This window comes from Panthera uncia, chromosome F2 (genome assembly GCF_023721935.1).
Source record: "Panthera uncia isolate 11264 chromosome F2, Puncia_PCG_1.0, whole genome shotgun sequence".
Taxonomy (NCBI): Eukaryota; Metazoa; Chordata; class Mammalia; order Carnivora; family Felidae; genus Panthera; species Panthera uncia.
In genome coordinates this window covers 70,368,824-70,381,245 of record NC_064812.1, presented here as the reverse complement: position 1 = coordinate 70,381,245, position 12,422 = coordinate 70,368,824, and the positions used below count along the sequence as shown (strand labels likewise).

The 12,422-nt window shown below is 47.3% G+C and overlaps 1 long non-coding RNA gene across 1 annotated transcript; it reads left to right on the top strand.

Moving 5' to 3' along the window:
* Positions 1-9,477: 9,477 nt before the first annotated feature.
* LOC125924970 (uncharacterized) lies at positions 9,478-11,693 on the top strand. Its single transcript, XR_007458638.1, has 3 exons — positions 9,478-9,945; positions 11,043-11,092; positions 11,465-11,693. It is a non-coding gene; the product is annotated as an uncharacterized LOC125924970 (long non-coding RNA).
* Positions 11,694-12,422: the final 729 nt, after the last annotated feature.

The following is a 12,422-nucleotide window of genomic DNA, read 5'->3' as shown; positions in this document are numbered from 1 at the left end:
GAAGAACGTATATAGTGTATCTCCTCAAGCACCAGCCTCTGTTTAGTTCTAGTACATACTATATAAACCTAAACCAACATTTGCTGAAAGAAAGATCTTTGGGGCGCCTGAGTAGCTCATTCGGTTAAGCGTCTGACTTCGTCAGCTCAGGTCACGATCTCGCGGTTTGTGAGTTCAAGCCCCATGTCAGGCTCTGTGCTGACAGCTCTGAGCCTGGAGCCTGCTTCAGATTCTGTGTCTCCCCCTCTCTCTGCCCCTCCCCTGCTCATGCTCTATCTCTCTCTGTCTCTGAATAATAAATAAACATTAAAAAAAATTTTTTTAAAGAAAGAAAGATCTTTGTGAAATAGGGACTTTTTTTTAAGCTCTAGGTGGTATCACTGTTGGGTGTATGACAGATGGAAAGTCTAGAAACTTATAATCTCAATGACTAAAGGAAAAGGGGTTTGATAAGAAAAGGTGAAAGGCATTGAGGAAGGCTAAGATGTGACCACAAGAAGTTTTTTTTTTTTTTAAACTAAAGGTTAAAAAAGATTGCTCAGCTATTCCACAGGTACAGGGAGCAGGCAGATAGGTTTCAATAGTAGCAAGAAACAACCTTATTAAACCACAGATTGCAGTACTGAGAGAAGCTTCTAAAGGCTTCTAAGAGCATGTTCTTGGATGAGGTGATGGAGTAAATGCCTATTTCAAGGTCATCAAGAGGATTACAATTCAGAGTCTTGTAATTTGAGTTCTAATATAATAAAATTGGGAAGGCCGACACTTTTTTTTTTTAATTTCATTTTAATAAAAGAGCCTTCATTTTATCTACCATTCTGCATTCGGTCTCCCTCCCAACTGCCCAGTGATTACTGTGGGTCAGAACTCCAGGGAGAGGCAAGCACAAAATTTAAGGAGGCCCTTGGTCTCAGGTACCACTCATGCACCTGCCTGCTCAAGCCGGACATTGAGTGCCTCCTTAAATTTTGTGCCCGGGGCTCCCAGCTGCCTCACCTGAGACCTTGCTCTCTTCCAGGAAGTAAGGTGGTTTCATTTTCCTAAAAGCAAAACATTTGGTGGTTTGGATGAGAGCACTTAATCCTGTTCTTTCTGGCCCAGGTTAGAGGACTCAAACTAAAAATGAAGAATTTTGTTTGCTAGCGTGACAAAGAAAAACATACAGATTTTTCTAAATGCAAAAAAAAAACCCTTGATTTTATGTCACCTCATTTTTTTTTTTTTTAAATCCCTGTGGACTATCAAAACACAGCTTCTCCTGGCTGGACTCATCCCTAAGCCTGCCAGGTGGCCACTTCTGCCCTGAGCATTTTCATATCGGCAATCTGCTTCCCAGTCCAGACACCTCTCTAGACAGCACCTGTTCACCTGTCTTATTAATAATTGGCTGCAACCTTTTCAATTTTCCCCTCTAATAGGCTCACAGAGTTATGTTACTTATCACTTTATGAGCTCAATTCTTCTAGATTTTTACATTACTCCTCTAATGCCTTCAGGTAAATTGCAGGATCACCTGAGTAACTCGATGCTGATGAGGAAGGCTTTGAGGCAAACACAAGGTGGATGAGACCAGAATGTTCTCTGGAAACCTGGCGTAATCGGCTCCAGGCTGCGTGGCACGACCACATCACTTGTGGCTTTCCTCCGCAGTGAAAAAAAAAAAAATCCTGAAAACAAGTATTCTCCCCAGAACACAGTTGGGATTCCTCATCTCTCACTGTCTGAGTGGTGCTGTGTTCATGTATTCACGGATGCATTCTTCTACTTCCTAAGAGGCCTTACTTTCTAAGCCGACCACACCATGTAATAGCCCGGAATTTCCTTGGGAAATACTCTGGGCTTCTTGCTGCACTAGAAATCGTTATATCCATTGAGGAAGATCCTTCTTCAAGCATTTATTTCTGGAAGGAAGATCCCTAGAAACACTGACTCTGGGTGTGTATTTTCAAGACTCTATTGAAGACAGGCCATTTTTTGACTAATAGTTATGAATCATGTAAAAAAAATCGGATGTTGATATTGTCTCTCAGATATTGTCTCTCATGGGCTCACGATGCTTTGTTTTGGTTAGAGAGAAGCTGGAGATGTTATCTAGGGGGTGAGTTGGCCAGACAGGCTTGTTTCCCAAGGGGCACTGCCAAGCTGAGTCCCCAGTCTGGTCCTGCGCTTCTCAGGGCAAGGAATGATTAGTTAGGGCAGCTGGAAATGTTTGGCTTAGAACCCTCTTGCTTAATCAAAACCTACAAGAAACTGACATGTTAACCATGAGTCCCGTTAATTCATATTTAATGGAAAATGTATCAACCGAATGGTGGAGAATCCTATAACACTGGCGGCTGCTGACTTCTGTTCATTAAAGCCTCCAGCTTCCATCTCTGTTTTGGGGAGGTGTATCCCAGGGCACTTCACAATGTTCCTCATGGTTGTTGGAGGTTCTATTCTCCGCCCCTTCCCCCCAGCAACACTAGGAAGAGAGTGAACATTTCTGGATCAACTCCCTTCTTAAAAGTCCCCAGGTTGATCACTTCAGCTCTGTAAGAGTCTTCCTTGAGCTTGGTTCACTTCGTTTGCTCACTACAATCAGCCCAAATTCCCATTTGGTGACTTGATATTACCTTCCTGAGAATGTAGGTCTATCACTCTGTGGGAGTGGGGTTCTCACATTTCTAGAAGCCGTGGATTCACTGACCGTCCTTAGAGTGATCATTTCTACAGACAGCTGATCTCATCTGGGATGCGAAGGTTTGCCTTCCTCAGTGGGTCCTGATGTTGCCTCCATGGACGGGCAATTTTTACAACAGCCGCACAGAAGAGAAGAAATGACGGATGTATCTATGGAACCAGAGCAAACCGAAAGGTTCCCTTTTCTTACTCTGTTGAACCTCAACCTCATTTAAGTAGAACAGCAAATAAGTGTTACAGAGAAGTCTCAAGATGCAAAAAGTCCACCCCCAACACACACACACCCTTCAACTTGTGAAAGATGAAGTGGACCAGTGAAAATACAACTGTGTACTAAAAGCATCAGAAGTGCGTATAATTGGGGCGCCTGGGTGGCTCAGTCGGTTGGGCGTCCGACTTTGGCTCAGGTCACCATCTCGCGGTCCATGAGTTCGAGCCCCGCGTCGGGCTCTGTGCTGACAGCTCAGAGCCTGGAGCCTGTTCCAGATTCTATGTCTCCCTCTTCCTATGACCCTCCCCTGTTCATGCTCTCTCTCTCTGTCTGTCTCAAAAATAAATAAATGTTAAAAAAAAAAATTAAAACAAAAAAAAGAAGTGCGTATAATTGCTCTTGCCTATGTTTTTGCAGTCAAGTTTGGATGTCACAAAGTCATCTTAAAAATCTCAATCTGGCGTGCGTATTTGTATTAAAAAAACCCAGCTGATAGAAAGGTAGATGATGTCTCATTTACACTTCAAATAATATCGCGAGGATGGGTATCGATGCCGGTCTGTGTGGGTAGGTTTTGTTGGTAAAACCCTCACTATGGGCCAGGATGATTGATTACAAGACTAACTCCACGTCGTTTCTCTGCAGCCCACCTTCTCGTCCCCTCCCCTGGCAAGTAGAAGTAAGCTTTCGTTCACCAGAAGAAGGCTCAGGGTAACAAAAGTAGCCTGGGTTAGTCAGAATGCTCTCCTCACTGGAAAACCACCATTGGAGGGGCCAGGAAATGACAATTTTCAGCCCCCTGTGGTACATGAGCTGGAAACCATACAGTGTCATGTGAAACCAGGGAAACTCATATATTTCAGGAAAAGCTCCCCCTCCCCCTGGGGTTGTCGTGTTTTGCTCTGTGTGAATCGAATTCCTGTATTTTCCTGTAGAGCATCTATGGTTCCTACCGGAAGGAAACAGAACCCTTCAGTTCTCTGAAGGGAAGCTCCTCCATCTGCGGCCTGCAGGCCTTTACTGGAAACACTGTTGCGTTTCCTCCGTGGGACATCAGGTTTATCAGAGCTGTGAAAGCGGCGCGAAGATAAGACCAGTGACGTTTTTCTGGTTACGACAAAGCGGCCTGCTTGCTGTCTGGAAACAGTGAATCCTTGATTTTGAAGGGACTCCAGCAACTTAAGGTTGAAAGCAGGGCTTCTTCACTTATTTGAATTTTGCCTGTCCCTTGGGGGAGGGCTGCTGATGAGTTACTCCAAGATTTTAAAAGTACTAGAAGGAGAGGTCACTGGGTTTGTGGCTACGTTTGGCTCCTACTATTGTGCAATAAAACCACGTTCTGCTGGTTTCCTTAGGTAAGAGGAGAAATGACTGGACGGAATACCCATTGGCATTTGTATTATTTGAAGAAACGCAGTTTAAATGCTCAAATATTTGAAACCTTTAAAAAATCAGAACTAGTATTCTGAAATCACAGAGCACTTTAATGTTAACCTGGGTGGCTAGCATAAATGCACAAGATGATGTATTAATCTCTGGGGTGTTTGGAAATATTCCCCTCCTGTAAATTTAAATTGTTCTCGCAAGGTAAGTTCATTTTCTATAGCATTCAATGTGATTTTAACATTTCTTCATGATCATGTGTGTTTATCAGTTTGTCCTTGGATCCGGTCAATGCTAGCAATCTGAAACAGTCGTTGCCACATTCCAGATCCAGCTGTAGGACTTCTGGGAAATTACTTAACACCCCTGAACCTCAGTTTCTTCACTTACAAAGTGGGGATAATAACACTGTCTACCTCCTGGAGTGCTTCTCTATTTATTTGCATATGGATTTATTTATTTATTAAAGTTTATTTATGGGGCGCCTGGGTGGCTCAGTCGGTTAAGCGTCCGACTTCAGCTCAGGTCACCATCTCACGGTCTGTGGGTTCGAGCCCCGCATCAGGCTCTGGGCTGATGGCTCGGAGCCTGGAGCCTGCTTCCGATTCTGTGTCTCCCTCTCTCTCTGCCCCTCCCCCGTTCATGCTCTGTCTCTCTCTGTCTCAAAAATAAATAAACGTTAAAAAAAATTTAAAAAAAAATAAAGTTTATTTATTTATTTTGAGAGAAAGAGATCTTGTGCTCGGGAACAGGGGAAGGGCAGAGAGAAAGGGAAAGAGACAATTCCAAGCAGGCTCTGTACCATCAACGCACAGCTGGACTTGGGGCTTGAACTCATGAGCCGTGAGATCATGACCTGAGCTGAAACCAAGAGCCAGTCACCCAACCGACTGAGCCACCCAGGCGTCCCGTCCCTCTATTTATCAATTTAACAAATACTGTTGTGTGCCCCAGGAGTCCTAGGCCTCAGTGACACATTGGAGAGCAATGCTGAATCTGTGTCCCTGTCCTGCTGGTTCTTATGGCTCAGGGAGGAAAAGGAATAAGCAAGCAGACAGAAAAATAACTAATTTCACATGATTTTAAGTGCTATGCAGGAAAATAGAGTGCTAGGGTGATTTGATTGGTTTGAAGGAAGGTCTCCATGATGTGGAGGCATTTAAATTGAAGAATGAAAAAAAAATTAGCCAGGCAAAGGCTGGATATTCCAGGCAGAGGGAGAAATATGTGCAAAGGCCCTGAGGTGGGAATGTCTTTGATCTTTACTAGAAGGGCCTGACTCATGGCTGGAGGACAGTGATGTGGGCTGCTGGAGTAAATAGGCAATAGGCAGTTTCGGGTGATGGTTTACGGGCCAAGGGAAGCAGCTGGAGTTTTCTTGTGCACTTTGGGAAGACTTTAACCAAGGGCAGGACTTGACCTTGTTTACATTTAAATAAATTTTTTTTTTTGTTTTGTTTTAAAGTAGGCACCACGCCCAATGTGGGGCTTGAACTCACAACCCTGAAATCAAGAGTCGCACGCTCTACTGACTCAGGCAGCCAGGTGCCCCTTTTCTTTTTTACATTAAAAAAAGTTTTTTTTTCCTTAACCTTGTTTAGATTTTAAAAAGAGCTGTCTGGATACTGTGTGTGTGGAGAGGAGACTGGGAAGAACGGGTGGAAGCCAGGCTTTCTTTGTAAGGATTAAATGAGCTGATGAATGTTTTTTGTTTTTTTTATAAAAAAAATTTTTTTTAACGTTTATTTATTTTTGAGACAGAGAGAGACAGAGCATGAACAGGGGAGGGTCAGAGAGAGGGAGACACAGAATCTGAAATAGGCTCCAGGCTCTGAACTGTCAGCACAGAGCCCGACGCGGGGCTCGAACTCACGGACCGCGAGATCATGACCCGAGCCAAAGTCGGCCGCCCAACCGACTGAGCCACCCAGGCGCCCCGAGCTGATGAATGTTTAGCACTTGGTGTGATTTTCAGCGCATAATAGCCTAGTTCATGTTAGTGATTGTTATTAATAATTATTATCGGTATTAATAACAATAATACTTTAGTTTGGCATCACCATCTGATGGTTTAAATTCAACATTAATATCTGAAATTAAATGCCCATGTTGATTTCAGTCACGACAATGTAAAAAAAAAAAAAAAAAAAAATTAGGTCAGCAGCTGGGAAGTGAGTTTATTGGCCTAGCTGGGACTCAGTTGTAAAGCCAGTTTTGATTCGTTAACTGTTTGCCTTATTGTTGTCCAGATAGTTACAGGTGTTGAGTGTAAGCTTGTTAATAAGCAAGTTTATGAAACCTTTCTCATTAAATTACCAATCTGTAAAAGAAGGCACTCGAAAAAAAAATCTTGTTTTCCAGAAACCGTAGCATTTACTTCTGTGAGATTTACTGCTGACCCCAACGATGATATAGGCAGAGAGAATGTGTGTTTGGAAAACTGGGATTTATATATCAAATCTCAGGCTTTGGGAAAGGATCCCTCTTTGGGCCGCAGGTAACCAGAGTGCATGCAGTCCATTTCCCTTACTCTCCGTCAGTTTTTCAGCACCTGTAGGCAGTAGGGGAAAGCCACAAACTGCTGAGTAACTTTGCTCCCTGTCCCGGACCTCTCTGAGCCTCAGTGTACTCATCTGTCAAATGGTTGTGATAGGAGGTTGTGATGACCTCCTTTTAAGGCCCCGAAGATTGAGGGAGAGAAGTCGTCAAAGTATTTCCATCGTGTCTGACACATAAAAAAGCTCAACAATTGTTAACGGTTGAGCTAATATTAGCATTATTATCTGAAGACCAAGGTACCTGCTCTCCTTTATTTGACCCATTTAATTCCAGGTGAAAAGGAAAGTTCTGGATTCCAGGCAAAACTGCTTTGGATGTCAGAAAATGTCAGTGTGATGACCTTTGACATTTTATCTGTGACCCTAATTTAACCCCTGAGCCAGGATGAGTCCTGGAAAAGAGCCCATTGGCTCTGGCTTCCGGCTGTCGTCCCAGACCCAGACTCTGTGCGAGGCCGTCCTCAAAACGCTGGGAGTGTGATAAGCAGGGGGTCTGAGGTTCCAATTCCCTCTGTCCTCTGCGGTTTCTAACTGGCAGTAATTATTTCTGGAATGCTCTAATGCTAAATAATGATGCTGCTAGCTGCGTTTTCGAGCACAGGTGCCATCTGTTACCTGGTGTTGGGGGGTGGGCAACTGACCGCTCGGGGCGCACTTCCGGCCTTCGCCAGGCCCAGCCCCTGCCCACGCAAACAACACAAAGGCAGCCCCAGCCTCCTGCAGACCCACCCCCCCCCTTCCCCCCCGGCCTGAAGGAGGCCCTTCTCCCTCCCTCCCAGGCCTCGGTCCCCTCCTCCACCTCCCTGCCCTCCCTCCCACTGGTGGTTTCTTCCTGCACAAGAAATCCAGGAAACCACCACTCACATTTCCTCTGCCCACAGTTTCTCCAGGGCCTGACTCACACACAATTCAGCTTGATTTGGAGTTCCCTTGTCTCTGCCGCATGAGAAACCCCAACTCTCCCATTCATTTCTGGGAGTGCGGGCCTGCCAGAGAAGGTGGCTTCTTTTTGGGTCTCATAATTGACCTTTCATCATTAAAAGGGGGGGGGGGGCTTCATACCGAAGACGAATCACCAAAGAACAAACGTGAGGCTGTTGGCTTTGGCTTTACACACACGCGCGCGCGCGCGCGCACACACACACACACACACACAGCCTTCCACATTCGTCAATAGGCAGCCTTCAGCAGACAACATCTGCAGGCTGAGTCGGTGTTCGGTGACTTATTCTTGGTAATTCATTGTTTCTCTGGTGCCGGTGACAGTAGCTAAAAGGGCAGAACAGCAGGCCGATTTGGCACAGAAACATATTTAAATGCGAGCCGAGGGGTTTGCCCACCTTCTGATGAGTGGTTGACTCGCTACCAAAAAGCAAAACAAAAACAATAGGTGGGGTTGCTGGGGGGGTGGGGGTGGGGCAAGAGTTGCAGTTTCTAAACTGGGCGGAGGCTCCTTTAATCTCGGCGGCGCGAATAATACCAGGGGGTCACAGCACATCTGCTCCGGAGGAAAGACAAAGGGCAAGGTGGGGCTGCAGGGGCCTGCGGGCCGAGCTGGGCGCAGGGCGCGGCGCGGGGGCCCAGGCTCTGCGCGCCCGCCGCAGCCCCCGCCGCAGCATTTAACCTTGACTTCTCCCTCCTCGCATCTGGCACGGGAGGAAAGCAGGTCCAGATGGGCGTCCTGAGTGTGACGACTCCCCTCCCTCCCCCGCGCTCTCGCGCAGATGTCGCTCGCTGTTCTGGGGGCCCCGCCACGCCGCCCGCGAAGGCGCACCGCGCAGCGTCCACGCGCGCCCCTGGTGTCCCCTGCCGCGGCCCTGCTGTGACCGCGGAGCCGGGCGCTGGGTGCTCCCGCGGGGTTCCCGGGAACAATGGCGAGCCTGTGCTCGGCCGGCCAGGGGCCCGTCCCCGCAGCTGGCGCGTCCCGCAGCGCTGAGCTCCGAACAGTCCCCGGGGAGGGCCCAGACCAGACCGCCCCGGGGCGGGGAGGGTGGGGAGGAGTGGGGGTGGGAGGGCGCCGGGGCCAGGCCGGGAGAGGGCAACCCAGGCCCCGGCGCCCCGAGCTCGCGGACGACAGTGTCGCCCGCGCCAGGCAAGTCCATGGAGACAGATCACGCCGTGACAGGCCAGAGGCGGCTCGAGGGATCCATAATTTATGATGTTGTTCTTACCAGTCCGGTTTGGGATTTCACAAGCGTTGCCCGTTCCCCTCCCATTTGTTGCTCCCGCCCGTCCTTTTGGAGAAAACTCCTTTTCCCCTACCCAAGACAGTAGCAATTGCCGGATTGAATTAATGTGATAAGAGAGAGAGAGAGAAAAAAGGTGGGTTTCTACTGGAGGGATTGCTGGGAGGGTGGGGGGGGGGGTTGGTGGTGAAAGGAACACAGGTAAGGGGGCGGGGCTGAGACCATGCTTAGTCCACTGTGTACCTTCCACCGATTTTACCCTAAGCAGAAAAAAAAAAAATAACCCTCTTAGCCAGACAGTTGAGGTGGGGGCTTTGTGGTGAGAGGTAGTGAGAGCAGATCTTCCCCTGCCACTGAGATCGATCATTTCCCTCATTTATAAAGGCACTTCTTCCTCCTAAGTGAATATATATATATATGTGTGTATATATATATATATATATATATTCATTTATTTTTTTGCACTGTAGGCCTGCAAAAATTATGACTTGGGCGACAGGAAGGGAAGGGGTTCATGCTCCTCCTTTGCTGGCCTGATGCCACTCGTCCCTCTCAGGGGCTTACCCTCCAACCCCAGGGACTCCTTAACCTAGGACACATTGAGGGACCCTTGGCAAACATGCTCCTGTCCCCAAATTCCTTAAATTGCTGTACTGATTGGGGACAGATTTATCAAGTTTTCATGCAATACGTGAGTATGTGATAGACACAACCAAGGACCCCAAACTAAGTTGGAGGAAGTTTTCTTTCTTGTTACCTTTTCCTTTTCCTTTGTTTGTTTGTTTGTTGTCTTGAAAACGAATTTATTGTAGGTCCCTTCTTTTTCCTTTTTGGACTCCCAATGGCTAAGTGGAATTCAGAGCAGAGAGCAACTGTTGCAACTGCTCGCAAGGCTGGAGCCGGTGAAGACGCGAATAAAGCAAAGGTTGGACCTGGTCAGATCGCTTCTGATTGCTGCAAAGGCCCAGAGGCCCCACGCCCAGGGCAGCTCCCATTTCGCCTGGGCTGAGGAGGGAACAGGCCTGGGACCGTCTGCAGGCTCCAGAGCCTCTGCAGATGGCTGGGTCATTTTGTGGTTTACAAATGATCAAGTCAGGTTGAAGCCACAGTCTCTGTGGTTACAAGGCAACTGTGATTAGTCACCCAGTTAGTGACCCAGTTATGGCACACCCTCTTTTAAAAGGACATCATTCAACATCTTGCTGGCTTGATTTCAGAAACGTCCCATGTAGACCAGGAAAGTGAACACTGCAAGGGGGGGGGGGGAGGGGGGGGATTGAAGCCTAGGTTATGTGTTTGCATGTGCCAAGAGTTGGATTTTCCAAAAAGGAGTAAATCTGGGAGTTAACTTTTGAGGCTAGAATTTCACTGAACTTTGGCGAGAGATTGCTTTTCAAGTTCAGGTATGGCCGTTTCTGCAAGGAGTCGGGGAGAGAGAGAAAAGAGAGTTACCTCGTGAGCTTTGACCTGGCTTATATATTCATGGCCATCTGTAAAATGAGAGTGGGGAGGCAGGAAGGGGAAGAAGAACACTACATATGAAGGCTTGTGTGGCTTTTGATTTTTTAAAAATAGCCTTTCTTTTTACCACAATGGCATAGGAACTCATAGACATGAGTCCCCAGTAATAGTAAACAAATTAGCTTCTTTTATCTGAAAAACAAGTAGAGTAAGTCTCTCTCTCTCTCTCTCTCTCTCTCTCTTTTCGCAAAGAGAAAATGCAAAACAAAAATCCCCCCTCCTCTTAAAGGCTTCTTTGCTGGTTGAGTGTTTGTCCAGGAACAAATAGTCTTTTATTCGAACGGTCTCCAAAAGTTCATAAGCAAAAAAAGTGTCCAACGTCTGGTTACCGACAATGCAATCTCTGGCTGCATGGTGAAGCTTTTCTGTCCTGAATTTGTGATCTGCTATCAGAGTCCTTTAATTTCTGTGAACAGAAGGCTCTTTGGGAGAAGAAAGCTTGGGGGTGGGGAGTGACTTTGGAATCAGTCTTTTTTCCCCCCTTTTGCTGTTTTCTTCCAGGCAGCAAGTAGTGCTTGAATTCTTCTGATCTTTCCCAGCATCTTACCGAGGTGAGGGCCAGGGAAGGGTTAAGCCGGGCCACAGGCAGGTTTCCCTGCTGGCCTATTTTACTGGGGTGTAGCAGCTGGTCAGGCACCACCTAGGAACTGTTCATAAAAAGGAGACGCCCTACTCCTGATGCCCTTTATCTCCTTTGGAGATTTTCCTTTTACAGCGTGTTTTATCCAGTCTTCAGTGACAACCGTCTTTTTAAAGTCCTAGGTTCCCTTAAACCATTGGGGGTTCACATGTATTCCTAACATTCCCGGTGTAGTATCTGGCAGGATGAAAGGAAAGAGGCAAACCATTAGGGAGAAAATAGAGAGTCATTTTGAGGGCTGTGCAAAACTGATTATTTGTAACTAAATTTTGCTTGCTTGCAGATAAATTATTTTAAACATTTGGTCACCTTTTGTGGTTTGAAACTTCAATTCGAGTTGGATTCCATTTCACACGCTTACTGAGAAGCTTCAGGAGAAGCCTGGTCCTTTCCTAGGTGCAGAGGACACAGGAGAAAGCAAGACACCCAGAGGTCACACTCTCATGGAGCTTATATTCTAATGTATGTGTGTTGGGGGGGGGGGTAGAGCTAATAAATAACTTTAAAAATAACTTTTGGGTAAGCACAGGTGCTTTCTCAAAAGGTAGGTAGCCATGGTACCTCTTGGGAGAAATAGTGCAGGCAGAGAGTCTCATGGAGGCCTGAGACTGGGATGGGTTGCTTCAGCCATGGAGACAGAAAGAAGGCCCGTGTCACAGGGTTGGAGAGAAATAGGGTGGAGAGGAGGCGCAGGGTTCTTTCACTGTGGATTTTTCCATGCTTGCCAGAGTTGGCAATTTGCACAACTCCAGGGGGCGCTGTCCTAACCTAAAGCCCGCCCGCAACTGGCATGGGCCCTGATTCACTTCCACGTGCAGAGTTGGGGGAGCTGGGAGGTCAGATGCTGTCCCCTTTATCTGCAAGTCTTTGCCTTGACGTAAAAGCCAGCCATATCGACTGGACGCAGAAGACACAGCTCTTGCGGAGCGAAAAATGGTGGCTGGGGTGGGGGAGGGGAAGGTGCAGCCGTGTGTGTCTTGTGGAGTTGGTCAACTGGTGGGGACAGCCTCGCGTTACCCAGTTCTGAGGTGAGAGATCCTATGACATGTCCAGCCAAGACCCCCATTTCCCCTCAGGAGAGGTTTGTGCCCACTGGAAGCAGTCCCCTCTCACCTGGAGCGGCCTTCCTTTCTCACACGGGCCTGATACCAGGGCCCTGGATCTGCTTCAAGTTTAAGGAGGCCCGGGGCGTCTCTTCTTAGGTCCCTCTGGTCCGTCCCAGCATCAAGGGCAAGGCTTGA